The sequence below is a fragment of the Meles meles genome, chromosome 8 (genome assembly GCF_922984935.1).
Source record: "Meles meles chromosome 8, mMelMel3.1 paternal haplotype, whole genome shotgun sequence".
Taxonomy (NCBI): Eukaryota; Metazoa; Chordata; class Mammalia; order Carnivora; family Mustelidae; genus Meles; species Meles meles.
The window spans coordinates 12,789,832-12,815,665 of NC_060073.1; the positions used below are offsets into that span (position 1 = coordinate 12,789,832).

The 25,834-nt window shown below is 40.1% G+C and overlaps 1 pseudogene; it reads left to right on the top strand.

Annotated features, from left to right (window-relative positions):
- Positions 1-22,207: 22,207 nt before the first annotated feature.
- Positions 22,208-23,157, top strand: LOC123948572 (annotated as a pseudogene).
- The last annotated feature ends 2,677 nt before the right edge of the window (positions 23,158-25,834 follow it).

Genomic DNA, 25,834 nt, shown 5'->3' on the forward strand with positions numbered 1-25,834 from the left:
CTGCAACATCGTTTTCATTGTTTTCAAATGATTACTTGTCCCATCACAGGGATATTCCACAATTAAATTAAGCATTTTCCTATTACTGATATTTTGATTGATACAGTTTTTCACCATAATACAGAAAACTGTCATAATTTTATGCATGGACTCGTGGCTAGTTTATAAGAATGAATCCCTTGAAATTATATTGCTGAAGCAAAGTGCATGCATCTATTACGTCTTTTCTTACATATTGCCAGATTGCACGTCACCAACTCTTCCAGCACCTTACACGTCCACTAGCAATGTTTGGGGGTGTGTCTCTCCTTACAACTTTAACAACAGAAGGGATTATCTTTTTTCCCACCACCGTCAGTTTGTAAGTAGAAAATACTATCTGATTTTTGTTTCATTGTATATTTATTTGAATATTAATTAAGTTGAATTTGCATGTTTTCATTTTAGCATCTTTCTTTTTTGAATTAGCATATTTATTTTTGAATTGCCTGTTCAGATCCTCTATTTGTTTTTCTAATGTGGAGTTTATTTTTGGCAGATTATATAAAATTTCATCTCCTATTCAGTTTGTTTATTGTATTTTTGACCCACAGTTCTTTTACATTTTTATTCCGTCAAAATATCCATAATATTTTTATGGATTCTGTTCATTTGTTGTAAATCATTTGTACTTGAAAGTCTGAAAAATGGTTACCTACACTACCTTGTAGGTTTCTTCCTGTTTTTAAAATATTTGACCTTCAAGTCCATCAGAAATAAATTTTGATGTGTAATGCATTAGGAAGTTCATTTTTTAAATGATTTGCCCATTGCCATAAGTCCATATTAGGAAATTGATCCTTGCTAATTGATTTGAATATTGACAATAGTGAATATACATTGAAGGTGCACTCTGTGTGTGGACTGTTCAAAGTACTTTTATAAAATAATTCATCTGAGTCTCACAACAACCTGAGAAGTAAGTACATGTATTTTCAGATCCATTTTACAGATGATAAAACTGATGCACATAATAGACAGAGGTAGTGTAACAGTGATTAAAACGAGAGACTCTGGAGCCAGACCATGTTCAAATTTTCATTCCAGCAGCTGCTAGCGGTGTGACTTTGGGGAAGTTACTTACCCTCTCTGTGCCTCAATTTTCTCATCCATAAAGCAGATATAAGGGTCCTTTTTTAGAGGTCCATTATAAAATGAATTAAGAAATGTCAAGGGCAACTGAAGGTTTGGGAGGGGAGGGGTGTAGGGAGTTGGGTGAGCATGGTGGTGGATATTAAGGAGGGCACTGTGTGTGGTGCATAAACAATGAATTTTGGAACACACACACACAGAAATTTAATTTAAAAAGATGTAAAGTGCATAAATTAATGTTGGACCCAATAAGTGTTACTTGGCTACTATTAATGGTTCCTTTTGTTCCAATATGCTAGAACTCTACTACTCTATGAATACCATTTTTATTTATGATAGAACATAGGATATATTTTATATATTTTAATGTCTCATGATGCAAATTTTGTTCTATTGCAGCACTCTTTATTTTGTTAACATTCCCTTGTTTATTCCTCCAGGGATTTTGAAAGGAATTACACAGAAATCACGTCATACTTCAAGCCAATTAACGCTGAAATGTTGGCTTCTTCCATCGAGGCATATTGGTGCCAACCTTCACAGTTTTCTTCAAGAAGCTCCTGTTTGTTACTTCTTAGGTATATTCACTGCTGTATTATTTATTATCCACCCATTCATTTTGGTGGTTTTTTGAGGGAAGAGTACTATGTAACCAACATTGATAGAAAGAGAGAGCCCTAACCACCAAACCATGAACTACATACTTACCTTAATCATTTTACTTTAACTTAAAATCTTCCATGAGCATTCATTCATCAACCTTTTGATATAAAGCCAAAGGCTTTGAGTGTGTATCACCTGAAATCAAAGACTTTCTCCTCAAATATCATGTATTGATGCCAGCTTTAGCTTTTGTAACAACAGAGTGAACATTTAGACCCATGTCAAATACGAATATTAAATTATTCCAAATTTCCCTCACTGTCTTCCTTTGTGGTCCAGCTCACACGTTATCCCACAAAAATTTTTAGCAACTTGCAATTATCAAGCATTCAATTGTTAATTTTCAACATTTATATTTCTGTAACAATGTATTAGATTTTTTAAATACTTAATAAAATTACACAATCACATCATGAATACAAATAATATAAGTTCATTTGAGAGAAACCACACCAATATGTAGATATACAACTCAACACGTAGGTGTAGGAATGCTCAGACATGGTAGAAGAGCTACAGATCCTTTACATTCCCTTTCCTGCTTCTCTGTGTCTCCTACGTGCTTATCACCTTGGCCATCCTGCTCATCTGCTCTGCTGAGGGCCTCCACTGGGCCTTCTCCACCTGCTCCTCGCATCTCACTGTGGTCCTGCTGCAGTACAGTTGTTGCAGCTTTGTCTACCTGTGTCCAGGCTCCAGCACCTCTTAGGACAAGGACTGCCAGTTTGCCCTGGTCTACATCTTCATCACCCCACTACTCAACCCACTGATTTACACCCTTAGGAACAAGGATGTCAAAGGTGCCCTGAAAAATGCCATCAGTAGCAAAGGAACAGCTGAAGATCTTTAAAGTTTTAGGAGGAACTGAAAGAGGTCCCTGAGCACATGACAACAGTGAAACTCTTACCTACAAATGCCAGGTTTCATTGATTTCTACAAAGTTTAGAGTTTCATGAATTCTCTTCCTAACACATTTTTTTTTGCTACAGTTCATTTTCATTTTTTTAAATTGACAATAAATTTATTCATAGCCTTGTCCATCCACTTTATTTTTTTTTATTTCTTTTCAGTGTAACAGTATTCATTGTTTTTGCACCACACCAAGTGCACCATGCAATACGTGCCCTCCCTATTACCCATCACCTGGCTCCCCCCCAACCTTCCACCCCCCGCCCATTCAAAACCCTCAGGTTGTTTTTCATTGTCCATAGTCTCTCATGGATCACCTTCCCTTCCAATTTCCCTCAACTCCCTTCTCCTCTCCATCTCCCCATGTCCTCCATGTTATTTGTTATGCTCCACAAATAAGTGAAACCATATGATACTTGACTCTCTCTGCTTGACTTATTTCACTCGGCATAATCTTTTCCAGTCCTGTCCATGTTGCTACAAAAGGTGGGTATTCATCCTTTCTGATGGAGGCATAATACTCCATCATGTATATGGAGTATACATCTTCCTTATCCATTCGTCCGTTGAAGGGCATCTTGGTTCTTTCCACAGTTTTTTTTTTATTTTTTTTATTTGTTTATTTACAGCATAACAGTGTTCATTGTTTTGGCATCACACCCAGTGCTCCATGCAGTACATACCCTCCCTATTACCCACCACCTGGTTTCTCAACCTCCGACCCCCCCACCCCTTCAAAACCCTCTGGTTGTTTTTCAGAGTCCACAGTCTCTCATGGTTCATCTCCCCTTCCAATTTCCCACAGCTCCCTTCTCCTCTCCATCTCCTCATATCCTCCATGTTATTTGTTATGCTCCACAAATAAGTGAGACCATATGATACTTGACTCTCTCTGCTTGACTTATTTCGCTCAGCATAATCTCTTCCACTCCCGTCCATGTTGCTACAAAAGGTGGGTATTCATCCTTTCTGATGGAGGCAGAATACTCCATTGTGTATATGGACCACATCTTCCTTATCCATTCATCCGTTGAAGGGCATCTTGGTTCTTTCCACAGTTTGGCGACCGTAGCCATTGCTGCAATAAACATTGGGGTACAGATGGCCCTTCTTTTCACTACATCTGTATCTTTGGGGTAAATACCCAGCAGTGCAATTGCAGGGTCACAGGGAAGCTCTATTCTTAATTTCTTCAGGAGTCTCCACACTGTTCTCCAAAGTGGCTGCACTAACTTGCATTCCCACCAACAGTGGAAGAGGGTTCCCCTTTCTCCACATCCTCTCCAACACACGTTGTTTCCTGTCTTGCTAATTTTGGCCATTCTAACTGGTGTTAGGTGGTATCTCAATGTGGTTTTAATTTGAATCTCCCTGATGGCTAGTGATGATGAACATTTTTTCATGTGTCTGATAGCCATTTGTATGTCTTCGTTGGAGAAGTGTCTGCTCATATCTTCTGCCCATTTTTTGATATGATTCTCTGTTTTGTGTGTGTTGAGTTTGAGAAGTTCTTTATAGATCCTGGATATCAACCTTTTGTCTGTACTGTCATTTGCAAATATCTTCTCCCATTCCGTGGGTTGCCTCTTTGTTTTGTTGACTGTTTCCTTTGCTGTGCAGAAGCTTTTGATCTGATGAAGTCCCAAAAGTTCATGTTCGCTTTTGTTTCCTTGGCCTTTGGAGACATATCTTGAAAGAAGTTGCTGTGGCTGATATCGAAGAGGTTACTATCTATGTTCTCCTCTAGGATTCTGATGGATTCCTGTCTCACGTTGAGATCTTTTATCCATTTCAAGTTTATCTTTGTGTACGGTGTAAGAGAATGGTCGAGTTTCATTCTTCTACATATCGCTGTCCAGTTTTCCCAGCACCATTTATTGAAGAGACTGTCTTTTTTCCACTGTATATTTTTTCCTGTTTTGTCGAAGATTATTTGACCATAGAGTTGAGGGTCCATATCTGGGCTCTCCACTCTGTTCCACTGGTCTATGTGTCTGTTTTTATGCCAGTACCACGCTGTCTTGGTGATCACAGCTTTGTAGTAAAGCTTGAAATCAGGTAATGTGATGCCGCCAGTTTTGTTTTTGTTTTTCAACATTTCCTTAGCAATTCGGGGTCTCTTCTGATTCCATACAAATTTTAGGATTATTTGCTCCAGCTCTTTGAAAAATACCGGTGGAATTTTGATCGGAATGGCATTAAAAGTATAGATTGCTCTAGGCAGTATAGACATTTTAACAATGTTTATTCTTCCAATCCAAGAGCATGGAACAGTCTTCCATCTTTTTGTGTCTTCTTCAATTTCTTTCATGAGTGTTCTGTCGTTCCTCGAGGACAGGTCCTTTACCTGTTTTGTTAGGTTTATTCCCAGGTATCTTAGGGTTCTTGGTGCTATAGTAAATGGAATCGATTCTCTAATTTCCCTTTCTGTATTTTCATTGTTAGTGTCTAAGAAAGCCACTGATTTCTGTACATTGACTTTGTATCCTGCCACGTTACTGAATTGCTGTATGAGTTCTAGTAGTTTGGGGGTGGAGTCTTTGGGTTTTCCATATAAAGAATCATGTCATCTGCGAAGAGAGAGAGTTTGACTTCTTCCTTGCCAATTTGGATACCTTTATTTCTCTTTATTTCTTTATTTCTCTTTGTTGTCCGATTGCCATTGCTAGGACTTCTAATACTATGTTGAACAAGAGTGGCGAGAGTGGGCATCCTTGTCATGTTCCTGATCTCAATGGGAAGTCTGATATTTGCTGTGGTCTTTCATAGATAGATTTTATGAAGTTCAGGAATATTCCCTCTATCCCTATACTTTGAAGCGTTTTCATCAGGAACGGATGATGGATTTTGTCAAATGCTTTTTCCGCATCAATTGAGAGGACCATGTGGTTCTTCTCTCTTCTCTTATTGATTTGTTCTATCACATTGATTGATTTGCGAATGTTGAACCAACCTTGCAACCCAGGGATGAATCCCACCTGGTGATAGTGGATAATCTTTTTAATGTGCTGCTGGATCCTGTTTGCTAGGATCTTGTTGAGAATCTTTGCATCCATATTCATCAGTGATATTGGTCTGAAATTCTCCTTTTTGGTAGGGTCTTTGCCTGGTTTGGGGATCAGGGTAATGCTGGCTTCATAAAAAGAGTCTGGAAGTTTTCCTTCTGCTTCAATTTTTTGGAACAGCTTCAGGAGAATTAGTGTTATTTCTTCTTTGAAAGTTTGGTAGAATTCCCCAGGGAATCTGTCAGGTCCCGGGCTCTTGTTTTTTGGGAGGTTTTTGATCACTGCTTCAATCTCATTACCAGATATCGGTCTATTCAGGTTGTCAATTTCTTCCTGGTTCAATTTTGGGAGTTTGTAGTTTTCCAGGAATGCATCCATTTCATCTAGGTCGCTTAGCTTATTGGCATATAACTGTTGGTAATAATTTCTGATGATTGTTTCTATTTCCTTGGTGTTAGTTGTGATCTCTCCCTTTTCATTCATAATTTTATTAATTTGGGCTTTCTCTTTTCATTTGAATTAGTGTGGCCAATGGTTTATTGATTTTATTCGTTCTTTCAAAAAACCAGCTTCTAGTTTCATTGATACATTCTACTGTATTCTCTGGTTTCTACCTCATTGATCTCTGCTCTAATCTTGATTATTTCCCTTCTTGCATGTGGAGTTGGTTTGATTTGTTGTTGATTCTCCAGTTCTTTAAGATGTAGAGACAGCTGGTGTATTCTGGATTTTTCAATTTTTTTGAGGGAGGTTTGGATGGCTATGTATTTCCCCCTTAGAACCGCCTTTGCTGTATCCCATAGGTTTTAGACAGAAGTGTCTTCATTCTCATTGGTTTCCATGAATTGTTTAAGTTCTTCTTTGATCTCCTGGTTGATCCAAGCATTCTTTTTTTTTTTTAATTTCACTTATTTATTTGACAGACAGAGATCACAAGTAGGCAGAGAAGCAGGCAGAGAGAGAGAGGAGGAAGCAGGCTCCCCACTGAGCAGAGAGCCCAATGCGGGGCTCGAACCCAGTACCCTGGTATCAGTTGAGTCCTGCTTTGTGACCCAATATGTGGTCTATTCTGGAGAAGGTTCTATGTGCACTTGAGAAGAATGAGTATTCTGTTGTTTTAGGGTGGAATGTTCTGTATATGTCGATGGGGTCCATCTGGTCCAATGTTTCATTCAATGCTCTTATTTCTTTATTAATTTTCTGCTTCAATGATTGTCTATTTCTGAGAGAGGCGTATTAAGATCTCCTACTATTATTGTATTCATATCAATATGACTCTTTATCTTGATTAATAGTTCTCTTATGTAATTGGGTGCTCCCATATTGGGGGCATAGATATTCACAATTGTTAGATCGTCTTGGCGGATAGTCCCTTTAAGAATGATGTAGTGTCCTTCTGTATCTCTGACTACAGTCTTTAGTTTAAAATCTTATTTATCTGATATGGAATCGCTACCCCAGCCTTCTTTTGAGGCCCATTGGCATGAAAGATGCTTCTCCATCCCTTCACTTTCAGTCTGGGTGTATCCTTAGGTTCAAAATGGGTCTCTTGTAGACAACATATGGATGGGTCCTGTCGTTTTATCCAATCTGCAACCCTGTGTCGTTTTATGGGCGCATTTAGGCCATTCACATTGAGAGTGATTATTGAGAGATAGGTTTTTATTGACATCCTGTTGCCTTTGAAGTCTTTCTGTCTGTAGATTGTTTCTATATTTCTGTTCAATGATATTCTTAGGACTTTTTCTCTTTTATAGGACCCCCCTTAATATTTCCTGCAGTGTCGGCTTGGTGGTTGCATAGTCTTTTAAGCCTTGCCGGTCTTGGAAACTCTTTATCTCTCCATCCATTTTAAATGTCAGTCTTTCTGGATAGAGTATTCTTGGTTGCATGTTCTTCTCATTTAGTACTCTGAATACATTTTGCCAGCCCTTCCTGGCTTTCCAGGTCTCTGTGGAAAGGTCTGACGTTATTCTAATGGGCTTTCCTCTGTATGTAAGGAACTTCTTTGTCCTAGCTGCTTTTAAGAGGGTCTGTTGTGAAACATAATTCCTCATTTTAACTATACGGTGTCGTGAGGACTTCTGAAAATCTAAAATCTTGGGAGGAAATCTCTCTGCCTCTAGTACATGAACGTTGTTTCCATTCGTGAGATTGGGAAAATTTTCATAGACAACTTTTTCCACTATATCTTCTAGACTTCTTTCTTTTTCCTCCCCTTCAGGGATTCCAATAATTCTGATGTTGGAATGTTTCATGGCATCATTTATTTCCCTGATTCTGTTTTCGTGGCCTCTGAGCTGTTTGTTCCAGGCTTCCTCCTGATCCTTTCTCTCTATCTGTTTGTCCTCCAGATCACTAATTCTATCTTCTGTCTCAGTTACCCTAGCTTTTAGAGAATTTAGATTAGATTGGAACTCATTGAGAGCATTTTGAATATCATCCCTGGTGGCTTTCAATTCTGCCCTAACATTGTGAACATCATCCCTGGTGGCTTTCAGTTCTGCCCTAATCAATTCTGTTTGGTCATCCATGGCTTTCTCCAGCCTCTCTATTGCCTGGATAATTGTTAGTCTGAATTCCTTTTCTGACATATTGTCTATGTTGATAGCCATTAGCTCTGTTGCAGAAGGCCCATCCTCTGTATTTTTCTTCTGTTGGGTATTCCTCCTCCTAGTCATTTTGGTAAGAGATGACTGAACAGATGCAGCTGGACTTATCGATTGTGGTGCAGTCAAGGTGCACCCTGGAATGCTTCCGTGCAATCAGGGTTCCCCACCCAAGTGAGAGAGAAAAGAAAAGAAAAAGTAATAAAGAGGAAGAAAGAAAAAAAAGGGGGGGGGAAGAAAAAAGGGGAAAAAAGAGAAAGAGAGAGAGACAGAGGAAAAAAAGGGAAGATAAATGAGAAGGCTCAGCCCAAATGGGCCACAAAGAATTTGATGTACTGGACATCTCAGTGTGATGGTAAATAGGTTAAAAAATTATCTGTATGTATGTAAAAAAGAACCAGAATATTGGTAAAGAGTTAAAAATAAAAGTTGTATTTATGCAGTAGTGGTGGTTGTTCTCTTGTAGTCTTTTTTTTTTTTCTTCCTTCCTGGTTGGTTTTCTGGGGGAGGGTCCTGCCACATGGGTTTTCAGACAAAGATGTTCCTGAGTTAGGTCCTCCTGCTCCCCTCAAGGGGGTGGGCTCTGAGGAAACTGGGTTTTTTTTTTCAGGCTTTTGTTCTCTGGGGGTTTTTATGTTCTTTCATCTGTTTTCTCTCGCCTTGACAGCTTTTGATGGTTTTTGGAGTTTTAGAGGAGAGCAAACTGCACCCCGACCTCCCTCTCAGAGAATGTTCTGCAGAGCTGCTGGCAGAGTCGGTTCTGAGTTACTGTCACTGGGGATGCAGGAGCTCCTCCTTGTACCCAATACCAGGGCAGCGGCGGCTGTCTAGGCAGCTCCAGACCGCCAGAGAGGTTCCGAGCAGAGATCGCACACTGAGATTTTCCTGCCGTCCCGGGCTGGGAATGTCTGGTTTTTCTGGATGCCAGAGCTCCAGGCTAGCACCTATGAGCACCTCTCCCAAGGAAGGGTGTGGGACGCGTGCGTTTCAGGATTGCCATCTGGCCAGGCTCCCAGCCCCTCACGGGAGTCAGACCCCACTCGTTCTCCGGCACGCTGGCGGGTCAGGTGCACTGGCGGCACAGGGACAGAGACCTGATTTCTCCACCGCACTCTCTCTGGCTCAGCGCCAGTGGAGGCTGTCCTGGGTCCGGGGACTTAGGTTCCTGACCCTAACCACCCAGATTCCCACTATTTCCCTCCCCCGCGATCATTTGCTCTTTGTTTTTTGAGTGCTTTCAACCAGACTCCAAGTTAATGCTGGTCCCCAGACACAGGGCACTCTCGTATTGGGGTATTACTTTCCAATCGGTCACCTCTGGTGGCTCCCTCCCCCTTTTGTTTATCTTCTGATATCAGTCCGACGCTCCCAGTCTGCTTTACCTGCCACTGGCATCTTCTGTTCCTGTAGAGATCCAGATGTGTATAATTCTGATCTCAGGCTGATTTCATGGGTGGTCAGAGTTCTTTGGTAGGTCAGTTCTTTCCACAGTTTGACAACCATGGCCATTGCTGCTATAAACATTGGGGTTCATTTTCATTTTTTAAAGTTCTTTGAAATGAAAACTCTGAAAACTGGACAGGGATACTGTAGACTACTATTCACTTAGCCACAAATTAAAAGTCTACATTTCCTCTGAAGAAACATCATTATCCTTGAACCCTCCTCTTGAGGAGCAATGGTATTAACTGAGTCCTTGAAGAATGTTCACAAGGACATTTCCCCTCATAGGCCTTATTCTTGTGTTTCTCTTAAAGTGTGACAAGTAACTGCCTGGTCAATGTGCCTGTTTCCTTCACTAAGCCTCTTTCACATGTTACAAGGTCCCTGTGGGTGGGTCTAGTCTATGTTCCCACATTTCAATCCAGCAGTGTATGAGTAGACAAGGAAAGGTGAACCAGAGTCAGTTTGCTCTGAGAATCAACATATGTTGAGAGTAAACTGCCAGTTTTCCAACATACAACCCCTAGGTTTGCGGAAACAAGAGTGGGGAATCAAGTGTCATGGAAAAAACCGGGTGCCTGGATGGCTCAGTCAGTTAAGCATATGCCTGCAGCTCAGATCATGGTCCCAGTGTCTTGGGATTGAGCCCCGCATGGGGTCTCATGCTCAGCAGGGAGGCTGCTTCTCCCTCTCCCTCTGCCTGCCACTCCTTAGCTTGAACTGTCTCTCTTTCTGTGTCAAATAAATAAATGTAATCTTAAAAAAAGAAGCAACCAGCCAGTCACTATATTTATCACTTTGACAAAAATATTTGAAGATATAATATGTATGGTCACCCAAAACCTGGTCACTATAAATACTGATTTAGATGTATCCCGGTGTGATATTTTGCATATCTCTATTGCTGCATCACACCACAGACTCTCAGCATTCCCTTTACAATAGAAGTGGTATCATTAGTACCTTTATATAGACAGTAACCTTTTCAACATTGGCCATGGCAACTTCTTTCAAAATACGTCTTCAAAAGCAAGGGAAACAAAAGCAAAAATGAACTTTTGGGACTTCGTCAGGATCAAAAGTATCTGCACAACAAAGGAAACAGTCAAAAAAACAAAGAGACAACCCAAGCAATGGGAGAAGATATTTACAAATGACACTACAGACAAAGGGCTGATATCCAAGATCTATAAGGAACTTCTCAAACTCAAAACCCAAAAAAACAGATAATCAAGTCAAAAAATGGGCAAAAATCAGGAACAGACACTTCTCATAAAAAGACTTATAAATAGCTAACAAACACATGAAGAAATGTTCAACATCATTAGCCATTAGGAAAATTCATATTAAAACCACATTGAGATAACACCTTTTAGAATGGCAAAAATTGACAAGGCAAGAAACAACAAACGTTGGAGAGGCTGTGGAGAAAGGGGAACCCTCTTCCACTGTTGGTGGGAATGCAAGTTGGTGCATCTTCTTTGGAAAACAGTGTGGAGGTTCCTCAAAAAATTAAAATTAGAGCTACCCTATGTCCCAGAAATTGCACTACTGGCTATTTACCCCCAACAATACAGATGTAGTGAAAGAAGGGCCATATGTACCCCAATGTTCATAGCAGCAATGTCCTCAATAGCCAAATGGTGGAAGGAGCAGAGATGCCCTTCACAGATGAATGGATAAAGAATGTGTGGTCCATATGTACAATAGAATGCTACTCAGCCATCAGAAAGGATGAATACCCAACATTTGCATCAACACGGATAAAACTGGAAGGGATTGTGCTGAGTGAAATAAGTCAAGCAGAGAAAGACAATTATCATATGGTTTCACTTATTTGTGGAACAGAAGGAATAGCATGGAGGACATTCGGAGAAAGAAGAGAAAAATGAAGGCGGGGGGGGGGGGGGGGTTGGAATCAGAAAGGGAGATGAACCATGAAAGACTATGGACTCCAGGAAAAAAATTGAGAGTTTGAGAGGTGAGAGAGGTGAATGGATGGGGTAGCCAGATGATGGGTATTAAGGAGGGTACATATTACACGGAGTACTGGGTATTACATAGAAATAATAAATCGTGGAACACTACATTAAAAAAAAAACCTTTATTACAGTAAAATAAATTAATAAATAAATGCAATGAAAAATAAATAAATACACCTAATCAGGTTGGAGAATCAATTCCACAAATCCCAGGACCAATTCAGAAAATTCATCCTTAATATTCTGTTCCTCTTGGTATCAAAAACGGTATTATTGGTGTTCTCCAAGAAGCAGAACTAATAGGTTGCATGGAGAGGGAGAGAGAGAGAGAGAGACAAAAAGAAAAATTTATTTTATGGAATTGGCTCATTCAATTTGGGTCTGGAAAGTCTAAACCCTGCACATAGGCCAGCAGGCTGAAGACCTAGCAAGAATTGATACCGTACTTTGATGGGGCGCCTGGGTGGCTCAGTGGTTAAGCCTCTGCCTTCAGCTCGGGTCATGGTCTCAGGGTCCTGGGATCGAGCCCCACATTGGGCTCTCTGCTGGGCAGGGAGCCTGCTTCTCCTTCTCTCTCTGCCTGCCTCTCTGCCTACTTGTGATCTCTCTCTCTCTCTGTCAAATAAATAAAAATAAATTCTAAAAAAAAAAAGTCTCTTTCTTAAAAAAAAAAAAGAATTGATACTGTAGTTTTAATGGTTTTAATTCAGTCTAAAGGCAGAATTCCCTCTTCCTCTGGGAACTTCATTTCTCCTAAGGCTTTCAACTAATTAAATGACAGCCACCCACATAATGTTGATAGTCTGCTGTACTCAAACCCTCCTGTTTTAATTGTTAATCTCAACTAAAAAAACAAAAACAAAAACAAAAACAAAAACAAAAACCTTCCCAAGTAACATCCAGAATTGGTGTTTGCCCAAATACTTAGGAACTGCAGCCAAGCCAAGTTAAGACATAAAATTGACTACTAAGGCCGAGGAAATGACCAAAAAAAGAGTCAAATATTACTTTAAAACTCAATGGTATTATTTATGTTTCTATTTTAGAAAACTGTGAGGAAATCCTTTTAATAGCATTTCGTTTGCTAGCAAATCATAAAGTATTACTTCAAAATAATAGTTATCTAAGTCTTAGAAATATATTGAATTTCAAAAAATTCTCAGTCTGATCAGTTTTAATCTTTAGAAAAAATTAAATCCTTGGTCTAAGGAGTCATTGAAAGCAATGTGACATTCTCTTTAAAAATAGATCCTTATTCTGTACTCACTTCCCTGGGGATCCTGAAGAGCCACTGGGTTTTCAAGCTTAATAGTAAGTGGACATTATTATAGGAAATCCAAAGAACCAAGTTAGTCCTATTTTTGCCACTGACTTGTTGGACACTATGCAAATCAGGTCACTTCTCTGCATCTCATATTCTTAATGAAGGCCTCTGGATGATAGGATTTCCAATATCCTCATGCTTGAATATGCTTAAATTTCAGCATTTTTTATTTTAGGCATGCTGAGTTGTTCTCCCCCCCCCCCCCGCCCCAGTTTGGGGTTCTTACTTCCATTGCATTTCCCTCTGTTGGAATTGCTTTTCTCCCAAATTTCATGGCTAACTTATGCTCCTCATTGATGTTTCAGGTCAAATGTCACCTCCTTAAAGAAGAGGCTTTTGATTATCTTCCTCCTCTAATCACTAACTATCCCTTTAACTTGTTCTATTTTCTTCATAGGACTCATCACTCTCTCATAATATCCAACTGACTTATTTACTGTGTTTATTGTCTGTTTCACTAGCAACAATGGAAGCTCCATGAACGCAGGAATCTTGTTTGTCTTATCCTTCTTTGTGCTCAGATTTAGACATGATGAGCACATCCCATTCCATAAATACTAGTTGAATCAGTCAATCAATGATGAGCCAAACTCTAAATGAGTGAACACTAGGTCTGTAATTGTCAGCTACCAAAAAGAATATATCCAGTGTATCTTCCATTGTGAAAGATCTAACAGACTAATGGAGACAAGGGAAAGAGAAATTCAATAAGGGTAAAGATATTAAAATTTTGCAAGTTTAAGATGGCAAAGTATATCCAAGCAAGGATATAATCAAACCTGTGAAGTCTGTATAGTACATTGAGTGAAAACATATGGCTTCTTCAAATCCTAGAAGATCACCCTAAGGAAATTACTTAAAAAATAACAGGAAAGTTAAATGTCTCCCCAGTGTCCTCTCTCATCCTTTTATATACAACGAAGGTTACCAAATCCCCCCCCTTTTTTTTTCAAATGGAAAATGCATGTTTAATTTCATCATTAACAAACTATTTTCCAACGTGGTTGGAGCATTTTTCATTCCAGCGACAGTAGATAAGAGTTCCCCAAATCCCCCTTTTATATGTGAAATATAAAATACAGTCTTGGTTCCCCAGGACAATAATAATTTGGGACTTGGGCTGGCCCAGCTATGACAGTCTGGTGAGACTCAAATGCTTGAAGCAGGAGGGATAAATGACCTTCATTAGTGAGCCTGCTATTTCTTAGGAAATTACATGGGATGCTGAGAATTTTGATTAAGAGTTTAATACTGGTCTTCACTTTGACAAGAATACCTCAGATCTCCCATTGACAAGAGATCCCAAAGTGCAAGGATAGGTTTAGTTTGGACTCATTATCTGGTAACAGGGGAGATCCAACAACCATCCAACTACCCTCCTGGGAGATGGTATTTATTTATGAGTAAGACCTTAGATAGCAGAGCAATTTACTACTGCCATGTCCTTTGTGGGGGAGGTTACTAAAGCTTCTGTCCCACCAGGCATCCTCTCCAGGCTCATGGTCCTCCTCTCCCTCTCCACCAGAGCAGTCAGACCTCATCTGCTGGCTTCTATCCCTAATGAACACAACGGAGGAGACTGGCTCCATACACCCTTTTCCCTTTGCATGGTAAAGGTAAGAGGAAGTCTTTTGGTCCCTTCTTTTAGAATCACAGCATACCAGGCACTCACTGACACCAGGCTAGAAAAGCAAGGAATGGCTTTACAAGTAGAGACTCTAGGATATTAGAAAAAGTTCATTCAGCCCACAGCATTCAGTGTTTCTCTGAATTCCCTTGGAAGGCCTGTTCCTCTGATTAAAACAATAATAACTAATCTTAGCCTAAATAATATTGAAAGGATAGATAATGTAAATTTGGATAAGGTTTAGGGATTAATAAAAATGCTTTTCCTATAAGGTGCTTCGTTTAATCCTCTCCTATGAAGGAGGTGTGATTAATATCATCCCTTTAATAGATTCAAAGAAAGAAGAGAAGAATTAACATTTATTATGCAACATAGTAGGTTTCACACATCAAACCAAGTGTTCTAAATACTTTATCCCAGTTAATTTCATCACAGCGCCATTAGGTGAATATTATTATTTACATCTTCTAAATATGTGGAAAGAAAGAGATTATGCTGAGTGAAATAAGTCAAGCAGAGAGAGTCAACTATCATACGGTTTCACTTATTTGTGGAGCATAACAAATAACATGGAGGACATGGGGAGATGGAGAGGAGAAGGGAGTTGAGGGAAATTGGAAGGGGAGGTGAACCATGAGAGACTATGGACACTGAAAAACAACCTGAGGGTCTTGAAGGGGTGGGGGGTGGGAGGTTGGGGGAACAAGGTGGTGGATGTTAAGGAGGGCATGTATTGCATGGAACACTGGGTGTGGTGCAAAAACAATGGATACTGTTACACTGAAAAGAAATTTTTAAAAAAAGAATAAATAAATAAATAAATAAATATGTGGAAAGAGATATTAATGTGAGTTAATCTGCCCCAGTGACTTTGCTATTAATAATAGATTGATATTCTCCCTCATTCTTGTATTGCCAAATCTGCTAACCTCCTTATTTTATACAATCCTCTAACTCAACAATTTGAGAGCCACTCCAGTATAGACTCCCTGTATTTCCAGAATGCACACAGACAAGGTTTCCCATGATACTTTGGCCACGTGGGACTGCCTGGATGGAGAGATAGGAAGGAAGATGCAGACATGATGTGGGATGTGACTTGGTGACACTGAGGCGGGTGTGGATTCATGAACAGATGCCAGCCTGGGCAGATTTCTGGGGATGACACTGAAGTGCTCTTACCTAGCATCTGTCCTATGCAGCATGTGTAGTAACAATTTGGAATAACAAGATGATGATATGTGAATATAATAAGTTTCACTTTCTTCCAAAAATAAAATCCACTATTTCATCTCTCCAGAATGTGAACCACCTTACTCTGCCTACCTCTCTTCTACTAGCTAATGCCTGTGTTTCAGATCTAGGCTTAAAGATGACTTCCTCTAGGAAGCCATTTCAGAATCCCTAATTACCAACTATGCCAGAGCCACATGGTACACAATCTTTTAACACACTTCTCCTTTCGCACTTAACCACAGTTTATTCACATAAATATAATGGTATACATATAAAATATATATAGTATATTATAAATCATATATGCAAATATAATACAACAGAATCTTTATCTGTCTCTCTTTAGGATATAGAACTGCTTGGCACAGCTCTGCCATTTTGATCACCATTATATGTGGGGCTTAGCACTTAACCCATACAATATAAAGGTGGTATTTCAGAAAGGTTAGTAAAAATGTAAAGCCACAAATTGAAGATTTTTAAAATGTCAACCTCAAGAGACTAGAACAAGGAACCAGTGTTGAAGGCATGATGATGTATACACGACTGATAAATTAATGAGCACTGCATCTGCACTAATGATCTACTATATGTTGGCTAATGGAATCTAAATTTTTTCCAGCTGTTTTGTCATTTTTTAAAATTTCTTTTTAGTGAAACAGTATTCATTGTATTTGCACCACACCCAGTGCTCCATGCAATACGTGCCCTCCCCAATACCCACCATCTGGTTCCCCCAACCTCCCCCACTCCCGCCCCTTCAAAACCCTCAGGTTGTTTTTCAGTGTCCATAGTCTCTCATGGTTCACCTCCCCTTCCAATTTCCCTCAACTCCCTTCTCCTCTCCATCTCCCCATGTCCTCCATGTTATTTGTTATGCTCCACAAATAAGTGAAACCATATGATACTTGACTCTCACTGCTTGACTTATTTCAATCAGCATAATCTCTTCCAGTCCCATCCATGTTGCTACAAAAGTTGGACATTCATCCTTTCTGATGGAGGCATAATACTCCATCGTGTATATGGACCACACCTTCCTTATCCATTCATCCATCGAAGGGCATCTTGGTTCTTTCCACAGTTTGGCAACTGTGGCCATTGCTGCTATAAACATTGGGATACAGATGGCCATTCTTTTCACTACATCTGTATCGTTGGGGTAAATACCCAGTAGTGCAGAGGGAAGCTCTATTTTTAATTTCTTGAGGAATCTCCACACTGTTCTCGAAAGTGGCTGCACCAACTTGCATTCCCACCAACAGTGTAAGAGGGTTTCCTTTCTCCACATCCTCTCCAACACACGTTGTTTCCTGTCTAAATTTTTAAAAAACAATGCTGAAAATGTTCTTCTCTAAAAATTAAAAAAAAAATACAGTTAGACTTTTAGCATTCAGGCTAAGGAGACTATCAAAACAAACAAACACAACAAGTACATTAATCTAATTTTGGTTAGACTGAAGAATTAGACAGCCAATGGACAGATAGGTGATATCCAGATCTTTTTTTTAAATATTTTATTTATTTATTTGACAGAGAGAGAGGTCACAAGTAGGCAGAGAGAGAGGGAGAAACAGGCTCCTCACTGAGCAGAGAGCCTGATGCGGGGCTCAATCCCAGGACCCAGATATCATGACCTGAGCCAAAGGCAGAGGCTTAAACCACTGAGCCACCCAGGTGCCCCAATATCCAGATCTTTTTTTTCTTTTTTTTTTTTTGAGTCAGACTTTATTTTTTCAGCTTAACAGTATTCATTGTTTTTGCACAACACCCAGTGCTCCATGCAAAACGTGCCCTCCCTATTACCCACCACCTGTTCCCCCAAACTCCCACCCCTGACCCTTCAAAACCCTCAGAGGATATCATGCTTAGTGAAATAAGTCAATCGGAGAAAGACAACTATCATATGATCTCCCTGATATGAGGACATGGAGAAGCAACATGGGGGGTTAGGGGGATAGGAGAAGAATAAATGAAACAAGATGGGATTGGGAGGGAGACAAACCATAAATGACTCTTAATCTCACAAAACAAACTGGGGGTTGATGAGGGGGAAGTGTGGTTGGGAGAGGGGGAGGGGGTCATGGACATAGGGGAGGGTATGTGCTATCGTGAGTGCTGTGAAGTGTGTAAACCTAAAGATACAAACATAGTGATCCAAAGGGGCACGTGTACCCAAATGTTTATAGGAGCAATGTCTACAATAGCCAAACCATGGAAAGAACCTAGATGTCTGTCAACAGATGAATGGATATCCAGATCTTTTTAAACTCAGCCATCCCTGTGATCTGTCCCATGCAGTATTACACTTCTAATTAAGCTATTTAAAATGAGAGCATTTCCAAGTTGGTGCAGCCACTTTGGAGAACAGTGTGGAGATTCCTCAAGAAATTAAAAATAGAGCTTCCCTATGACCCTGCAAATGCACTGCTGGGTATTTACCCCAAAGATACAGATGTAGTGAAAAGAAGAGCCGTCTGTACCCCAATGTTTATGGCAGCAATGGCCACGGTCGCCAAACTGTGGAAAGAACCAAGATGCCCTTCAACGGATGAATGGATAAGGAAGATGTGGTCCATATACACAATGGAGTATTATGCCTTCATCAGAAAGGATGAATACCCACCTTTTGTAGCAACATGGACGGGACTGGAAGAGATTATGCTGAGGGAAATAAGTCAAGCAGAGAGAGTCAAGTACCATATGGTCTCACTTATTTGTGGAGCATAACAAAGAACACGGTGGACATGGGGAGATGGAGAGGAGAGGGAGTTGAGGGAAACTGGAAGGGGAGATGAACCATGAGAGACTATGGACTCTGAAAAACAACCAGAGGGTTTTGAGGGGTGGAGGGTGTGGTGGGAGGTTGAGGAACTAGGTGGTGGGTAATAGGGAGGGCACGTACTGCATGGAGAACTGGGTGTGGTGCAAAAACAATGAACACTGTTACGCTGAAAATAAAAAAATTAAAAAAAACCTGCAAATAAGCAGGTACCATCTAAAAAAATAAAATAAAATAAAATGAGAGCATTTCCAGGGTTAAAATAATGAGACATATCAAAAATATTCCATTCAAGGAATACCAAAAGGAAATTGGGAAGACAGTTTAGAGCTATGTGATAAGAGCTCTTACTTCCTGAAGTGTTTCAAGGAGAAATGGCCCAATTTTCACACAGATTCCAAAGCCCTCTATCAGATAGATGTAGAAAACTAGCCCTAAATATGTTTGTTGTAACCTTCTACATGTTATGTTCCTGACTGGCAGGTTTTTTTTTTCCTCATGCTGCCTTAATGTTGATTACCAAGATTTCCGTGAGGGTTCTTAAATAGGTGATTGGATCATGAAATCATCTCAAAAGTGAAAGAGAAAATGACAAAAGTGTAATCACGTGCTTTTCATAGTGTATTTATCCACGCAGTGTTTATTTAATGAATGTCTACAATGCGTACATTAGGCTTGGTGATATGGGGGATGAAAATGGAACTAAGGGAAGATGGCTTTCCTTGAACTTATGAGTAATAATGACCATGGAGGAAGGGAGGAGAAAATGAATAGGAGGAAATCAGAGACGGAGACAAAACATGAGAGACACTTCACTCTGGGAAACAAACTGAGGGTTGTTAGAAGGGAAGTAGGTGGGAAGATGGGGTAACTGGGTGATGGGCATTAAGGAGGGGATGTGATGTGATGAGCACTGGTGTTATACCTAACTGATGAAACATTGAACACTACATCAGAAACCAATGATGTACTATATGTTGGCTAATTGAATTTAAATTTTTAAAAAATAATGATGATCTGTTGTTAGCTTCTCTTGCTATGGCCTATGCATTGCAGTAGACACTTTACATAGTGACCTCTTTTAAACCAAACAACAACCCTCAGAACTAATTAAAATTATTACCCCCATTTCTCAAATAAAGAACCTAGGACACTGAGAAATTATATCTTGCCTGGCATCACAGAGCTAGGATTTGGGATTATGCAAAACCTATCATTTAATTTCAAAACTGATATGACACACTAATGCACTGCCCCTGCCCCTCATGTTTTAATAAAATGTTAAATATGACATATGACATTAGAAATCACTTGAAAATGACTGAAGTTCAGATGAGGAAAAGAGAATGAAGAGGCATTCATGCCCTAGGCCCTCTGAAGGTTTGTGATAGTCCAAATATATTTCTTCCTATGTTTATGACACAGCGTTGGGTCTATGTGGGTAACTTGTCCTGGAGTGCTGCTTCTGGATTAAGATTTTTCTTTAAAATCTTAATAAGTCATAAGCACCATAAATAATGTTGAAATTGGGAAAACTGAAACAAGATCACATAGCCCCTCTTTTCTTTCTTGAATATGAGTAGAGCTTGGGAAAACAGTGGAATGGATGCCCTTTGAGAGTTATGTCTGCTCATTCCAAGGTTTTCAAGGAAGCAAGAAATCCAGGAAGCTGGATTTCCCTTTAGTTCCTTAGAAGAGAAGAAAAACAGATGTAGACTGGCTGTCTTTCCTATTCATCCCCAAACTCAGGGAAAGGATTCTTAGATCTCCAACAGCTTATGATCACATATTTCCCGATACCAACACAAGCCAGGAGGAGTCCTATGATAAAATCCTTTGTTTCCTTCAAGTCCTGACCTTCTCCTGAATAGATATGGATAGAGGAACCAGGAGTGGGAGGGTTTTGTTTTCTGAGGTTTATCCCTGATACTATTGATCAAAGACTTCTGTGAGCTCATTGTCCGTGGACATTGTTTTCTTTCTTCATTTTCCCTCATATGACTAACTTTTCAGTGTTGCATCCATATATATGTGAGTCAATATCTCAGGAGTCATTGTGTGTGAATAAATGTATGAATGACTGAGTGAATGAAATAATAGCTTCCTGCTCTCACATTAATGACCCTGCTTTCAAGAATTTTTGGCACTTCTTTATCCATTCGTCCATTGAAGGGCATCTTGGTTCTTTCCACTGTTTGGAGACTGTGGCCATTGCTGCTATGAACATTGAGGTACAGATGGCCCTTCTTTTCACTACATCTCTATATTTGGGGTAAATACCCAATAGTGCAATTGCACGGTCATAGGGAAGCCCTATTTTTAATTTCTTAAGGAATCTCCACACTGTCTTCCAAGGAGACTGTACCAACTTGCATTCCCACCAACAGTGTAAGAGGGTTCCCCTTTCTCCACATCCTCCACATTGCTTACTATCTTGTTAATTTTGGGCATTCTAACTGGTGTAAGGTGGCATCTCAATGCGGTTTTGATTTCAATCTCCCTGATGGCTAGTGATGATGAACATTTTTCCATGTGTCTGTTAGCCACTTGTATGTCTTCATTAGAGAAGTGTCTGTTCATGTCTTCTGCCCATTTTTTGACATGATTATCTCTTTTGTGTGTGTTGAGTTTGAGAAGTTCTTTATAGATATTAGAGATCACCCCATTTTCTGTATTGTCGTTTGTTAATATCTTCTCCCATTCTGTGGGTAGCCTCTTTGTTTTGTTGACTGTTTTCCTTGTTGTGCAGAAGCTTTGATCTTCATGTGGTCCATAGGAACTATGGAGTATTATGCCTCCATCAGAAAGGATGAATACCCAACTTTTGTATCAACATGGACGGGACTGGAAGAGATTATGCTGAGTGAACTAAGTCAAGCAGAGAGTCAGTTATCATATGCTTTTCCTTATTTTTGGAGCATAAGGAATAACACGGAGGACATGGGGAGATGGGGAGGAGAAGGGAATTTGGGGACACAAAGCATGAGAGACTGTGGACTCTGAGAGACAAACTGAGGGTTTTGAAGGGGAGTGGGGTGGGGAGTTGGGTGAGCCTGGTGGTGGGTTTAATGGAGGGCACATATTGCATGGAGCACTGGGTGTGGTGCATAGACAATGAATTCTGGAACACTGAAAAGGAATAAAACAATAAAACTTCTACAAACAGAATACTTTGACACTTTCTTATGAAAAAATAATTTTCATTCAGCTTCCTCTAAAAATCACTTTGAAAACTATACTCTGCCTCATTTTCTCAAAAAAAATTTTACAAAATTTAGACCAACTCCTGGCACTTAGGAATTAAGGTGTAGATACTTATGCGAAGAGACTTGATTAAAAAGGAAGAAAAGAGAGACTTGGGTCTAATAATTCTAAGTTTCTAACTCCAGAACTGATTAGATTAGATCATGGATCAGAGTGTGAACTAATAATATGTTGTTGCTCCAATTTTTCCTTCTGTCTTTGCATTTCTTGGCAGAGACACTCTGTTAGCTCAATGATCTGGGGAAATCATTCACTGTTGATGGAATTTGTGTTCCTGGCCTATCCCTCCCAACCAGAGCTCTGTGTCTTATCCTTCCTTGGAGTCAGCCTCGTTTATACCTTGATCATCACTGGGAATGTCCTAATTATAGTGGCCATCCAGACAGAAGCCCGCCTACATACACCCATGTACTATTTCTTGGGCAGCCTCTCAGGAGTAGAAATATGTTACACTGTGGTGGTGGTGCCCCACATCCTGGCCAACATCCTACAGTCAGAGAAGACCATCACCCTCCTGGGCTGTCCACTCAGATGATCTTCTTCAGTGGGCTTGGCAGTGCTGATTGCTTGCTCTTGGCCACCATGGCCTATAACAGGTATGTTGCCATCTGCCACCCCTTGCAGTACCCACTCACCATGACTTTAACTCTCGGAGTCTGCTTGGTCATCACCTCTGTGGGCATCGGCTTGTTCCTGTCCACACAACTGGTGGCCTTCATCTTCTCTCTGCCATTCTGCCGGGCTCAGAGTATGCAGCACTTCATTTGTGATATTCCACCAGTGATTTGTCTTGTTTGTGCCAACAGCCACATCCATGAGCACTCAGTGCTGGTGGCAGCCACACTTGTCATTGCCGTGCCTTTCTTCTTCATTGCTACCTCCTATGTCTTCATTGTGGCTGCCGTGCTCAAGATCCACTCAGCAGCTGGGCGTCACCGGGCCTTCTCCACCTGTTCCTCCCACCTCTCTGTGGTCCTGCTGCAGTATGGCTGTTGTGCCTTTGTGTACCTACGCCCCAGCTCCAGCTACTACCCCAAGCAAGATCAGTTCATCTCACTGGTATACACATTGGGAACCCCACTGCTCAATCCACTTATCTACACCCTGAGGAACAGTGAAATGAAGGGGACCCTGGGGAAAATTCTTACTAGGAATTTCCTCTCCCATAATTCCTCTCCATAATTCTTTCTCCACAAAGAGTGGAAAAAGCTTCCATCCTCATTTGCCTTATGAATTCCTGTTTTTCTAGTAATATTTTGTTATCTTTGCAGCTGTTTAGGGTTTTTCAATATTCTCTACGTCATGTAGAATTTTAGGTAGTAATTGGCTTCTCAGTAACAAGTTCATTTATCAGTGATATTGTACAGTCAATAATACCTAATTAGTTATATAATTAAAGCACTGGTTATCAGGCAATTTTACAGATAGGCAATGAAAAATGTTTATGGAACAGAACAGGCCCTAGATTGCCTCTTTCTACCTGTGTGACAAGGAAAAAATAATCACTTAAACCTTCTGTGCCTTGACTTTATTTTCAATCAAATGAAGACTACCAAAAACCTATCATTTACAGATCAAATGCATTAATACAGGTTTTATAATAAGCTTTATAAACATGATATCAATTATTATTATCTTACTATTGCCACTATTATTACTGCCATTATTTGGAGTATACAGAGGTAAAATAAAGGAAAAGAATTGGAGAGAATATTTTCACAGGTAATGTTATGAGTGGTTCCCCCAACATCTTCTCTATGCTCCCTTGAAATGTTCAGCTGAGCTCCTCAAGTTGAGTTCATTTACTTCTACACCACTTTTAGCCTTGGGGGGATTAGCATAACAATGAAAAGTAAATTTACCTCATAGAATTCCTTCTTTTTGCGATTTACCAAAAATTTAAGCCATTTAAGATACTTTGAGATTGGGGAAATGTATTTTAATTTGTAATTTTTAAATATTTTATTTATTTGACAGAGAGAAATCACAACTAGGCAGAGAGGCAGGCAGAGAGAGAGGAGGAAGCAGGCTCCCTGCGGAGCAGAGAGCCCGATGTAGGGCTCGATCCCGGATCCGGGGATCATGACCTGAGCCGAAGGGAGAGGCCCAACCCACTGAGCCACCCAGGCGCCCCTAATTTGTAATTTTTATAATAGTAATGAGTATAATGATTTTTTTTAATATTTATTTTTATTTGTTTATTTACAGCATAACAGTGTTCATTGTTTTGGCATCACACCCAGTGCTCCATGCAGTACATACCCTCCCTATTACCCACCACCTGCTTCCTCAACCTCCCACCCCTCCCACCCCCCTGCCGCCCCTTCATAACCCTCTGGTTGTTTTTCAGAGTCCATAGTCGCGCATGGTTCATCTCCCCTTCCAGTTTCCCTCAACTCCCTCTCCTCTCCATCTCCCCATGTCCTCCATGTTATTTCTTATGCTCCACAAATAAGTGAGACCATATGATACTTGACTCTCTCTGCTTGACTTATTTCGCTCAGCATAATTTCTTCCAGTCCCATCCATGTTGCTACAAAAGTTGGGTATTCGTCCTTTCTGATGGAGGCATAATACTCCATTGTGTATATGGACCACATCTTCCTTATCCATTCATCCATTGAAGGCATCTTGGTTCTTTCCACAGTTTGGCGACCGTGGACATTGCTGCAATAAACATTGGGGTACAAATGGCCCTTCTTTTCACTACATCTGTATCTTTGGGGTAAATACCCAGCAGTGCAATTGCAGGGTCATAGGGAAGCTCTATTCTTAATTTCTTCAGGAATCTCCACACTGTTCTCCAAAGTGGCTGCACTAACTTGCATTCCCACCAACAGTGGAAGAGGGTTCCCCTTTCTCCACATCCTCTCCAACACACGTTGTTTCCTGTCTTGCTAATTTTGGTCATTCTAACTGGTGTTAGGTGGTATCTCAATGTGGTTTTAATTTGAATCTCCCTGATGGCTAGTGATGATGAACATTTTTTCATGTGTCTGATAGCCATTTGTATGTCTTCGTTGGAGAAGTGTCTGCTCATATCTTCTGCCCATTTTTTGATATGATTATCTGTTTTGTGTGTGTTGAGTTTGAGAAGTTCTTTATAGATCCTGGATATCAACCTTTGTCTGTACTGTCATTTGCAAATATCTTCTCCCATTCCGTGGGTTGCCTCTTTGTTTTGTTGACTGTTTCCTTTGCTGTGCAGAAGCTTTTGATCTTGATGAAGTCCCAAAAGTTCATGTTCGCTTTTGTTTCCTTGGCCTTTGGAGACATATCTTGAAAGAAGTTGCTGTGGCTGATATCGAAGAGGTTACTATCTATGTTCTCCTCTAGGATTCTGATAGATTCCTGTCTCACGTTGAGATCTTTTATCCATTTCGAGTTTATCTTTGTGTATGGTGTAAGAGAATGGTCAAGTTTCATTCTTCTACATATCGCTGTCCAGTTTTCCCAGCACCATTTATTGAAGAGACTGTCTTTTTTCCATTGAATATTTTTTCCTGTTTTGTCGAAGATTATTTGACCATAGAGTTGAGGGTCCACATCTGGGCTCTCCACTCTGTTCCACTGGTCTATGTGTCTGTTTTTATGCCAGTACCACGCTGTCTTGGTGATCACAGCTTTGTAGTAAAGCTTGAAATCGGGTAACGTGATGCCGCCAGTTTTGTTTTTGTTTTTCAACATTTCCTTGGCAATTCGGGGTCTCTTCTGATTCCATACAAATTTTAGGATTATTTGCTCCAGCTCCTTGAAAAATATCGGTGGAATTTTGATCGGAATGGCATTAAAAGTATAGATTGCTCTAGGCAGTATAGACATTTTAACAATGTTTATTCTTCCAATCCAAGAGCATGAA